This window comes from Bidens hawaiensis, unplaced genomic scaffold, assembly GCF_021521415.1.
Source record: "Bidens hawaiensis isolate Kalapana, Puna unplaced genomic scaffold, B.hawaiensis_p1.1 tig00006387_1, whole genome shotgun sequence".
NCBI classification, from domain to species: domain Eukaryota; kingdom Viridiplantae; phylum Streptophyta; class Magnoliopsida; order Asterales; family Asteraceae; genus Bidens; species Bidens hawaiensis.
Window position 1 is genome coordinate 263791 of NW_027491429.1, and position 2568 is coordinate 266358.

At 36.4% G+C, this 2568-nt stretch overlaps 1 long non-coding RNA gene across 1 annotated transcript; it reads left to right on the forward strand.

The window, feature by feature from the left end:
• Positions 1-312: 312 nt before the first annotated feature.
• Positions 313-1450, forward strand: LOC143632259 (uncharacterized). Its single transcript, XR_013153494.1, has 2 exons — positions 313-866; positions 1163-1450. It is a non-coding gene; the product is annotated as an uncharacterized LOC143632259 (long non-coding RNA).
• The last annotated feature ends 1118 nt before the right edge of the window (positions 1451-2568 follow it).

The following is a 2568-nucleotide window of genomic DNA, read 5'->3' on the forward strand; positions in this document are numbered from 1 at the left end:
TATCAAAAGTAAAAGGGAACAAATGTGTTTATTCTTTAAACAAGATTTCTCGTGTTTAGTCAATTTGCGTGATGAGTCCTAGCCGACAATGAACGCATTATCCCCGAGCCCAACAAAAGGGGAAACGCTAGAATTTTATGCTCGTTTAAGAGTTTAGAGTAAATGATGGACTCCCTTCAACCCGGTTACAACTACATGATACTATTAGAAACTCCATGGGTTTTTCTTGTTAATTTCAAATCTTAGAGGACCAAATAGTAACATTTAGTAGCTTATATCAAGTAGTAGTCGTTATGTTTGAAATATATATATATATATATATATATAGTTTATAATTCATTCCTCTTCACTTTCGTTTCTGTAATCAATAATCAATCATCAGTTTACACCGTCCTGATACGAAACCCTAAATTGATTCTTGATCACTGTTCATAAAATTCTTGGTAAGTGCTTCACAATTAACATTTGTTTTGTAATTTCGACGTTCTTGACAAATTTAATTGTTCAAAAACAGTTTCTTGAAATACATGAATTTTAATTTTCCGATAATGTTTCAGGCAGTGAAGATGGAACCGGAACAGGAACTAGAGTTCAAACGAAGTGCGCCGTCATTGCTAGAGTTGTCACTGAGTCATGCAGTCAAGGATCTTGGGATGCCTCAGTTCAGGAAAATTATGGAGCTCCAGGACTACTATGTAAAGTTGGAGTTGTTAAGAAGGATTAATGAGAGACAAGATCTCACAATTGACATGGCAGACATTGTAATAAGGGAATTGGAAGACGTACAAATCAATTGCAATAGGTTAAGGCGAAATGAAAACCGTTTGATCACCGCATTCAAACACAAGCCCACTCTTTACCTTAGAGTAAGTCGCAATCGGGTTTTTTTTTTGATAACCGACCCACCCGTTTAAAGTTTGGGTCAATCATGTCAGGTTGGCGGGGTGAGATTCTTCAACCCTAACCCAACCCGTATATATTCGTTTCGTGTCGACCCATTTAAATTCGTCTCGTGTTCGGGTCAACTCATTTTACGATCATTTACAAATGCGAGTAATACCCAGTGGCTTAATAATAAACTAGACAACCAATTACTCTTATTCATATAAAATATTTTAATAATTTTGTGATAGATGTAATTATTAAAATACTTTCGTTTTAGGCTCTCATGATTGAAGACTGTAAGCAGCTTAATAACATCCTAACCAAGTCACTCTTCAAGGAACCAAACACCTGCCCATCACTTCGGATTCTCTCTTTTAAAGGGGGCGAAAAATCTCTATCCGACTCCGTACTTGTTAGTATAGGGCGATTTGCCCCGGGACTTCAATCTCTTGACATTAGCGGGTGCCACATCACAAGTTCCGGACTTAACCGGTTTGCGGAGGAGCCGGCTCTTATGGCTAGCTTACGGGAGTTATATCTTATAGGTTGCCCGCGGTTGTGTATGTCACATTGGCGGATGGATGTTGTGCTCAGGGGGGGTAAGACTCCCCACTCAACTTTCAATAAGTTTTATATATTGTATAAATCTTGTAGTGTCAGTTTGTTAAAAAAAAATAATTAGCCCCTCTTTACTTTTTTTATTAAACCCCTTCTACCTTCTCCCAACTAGATAAACAATCCTTGAAGCACAGTCCACATATATTGATCAATTAATTAAAAAAAAAAACTAATTTTTGATTAACCGAAGTAGATGGAAGTGAGCGACCGTCAAAATTCTATACAATACAAATCGGATATTGCGGGTTCGATTAGGAGAATTAGTCGCAACAAATCCTAGTCAGTTATCGAAACAAAATCGAAGATACCACTCTATCAGGTTTGATTGCTTTAATTGTTTGTAGGTGCTTGAATATGTAGTTAATTGTTCAACAATTCATATTTATTGTTAATGTAAAGAAGTAAATCTGCCACTGCTGTTTAACTTTATATGTTGTTCTTAGTTTTTCATTTGTGAAGAGACACGAAAAACGTATTGGCTTAATGGACCTTGCCAACCACGTAATCATAACTTCTCAAAATGAAAGATGGGAGTAACCACGTCGGTTGAAAGATGCTCCGTGGCGTTTGAAGATTGTAAAGACAAATTTGCATAATCGAATTGGTGAGGATTTTTTGAATGATTGTGAAATTTGTATTGAAAAAGAATCATTCAAAAATGTGGTGTAATTAACCGTTTCCAAAAAATTAAATCACATAGAGGACACCTATAATAGGTATTTTGATTTCTTATATTTAATGAACTATATTTTTTCATAGTTTATTTTTTGCCCCCTACTGAGTTAATGTTCTGGATCCGCCACTGGTGTATGAGAAAATCGGTCCAAGCATTGCGGGACATTCGAAACTTGGAGGTTTTGCACGTAGCGGCTACTCCCGGAGTGAACGATTGGTTTGTTGCCGAGATAGCTACTGGTCTCGGGGGAAGACTAAAAGAGATGGGTTTAGTGGGAAGTGGGTAAGTATCGAGCTTCTACACAATCGTTTATAAAAAATATATTTGTTAACTGGTAATTTTTATGTATACAATTATATATATACATTGTTTGTGGTTAACAGGTTAAC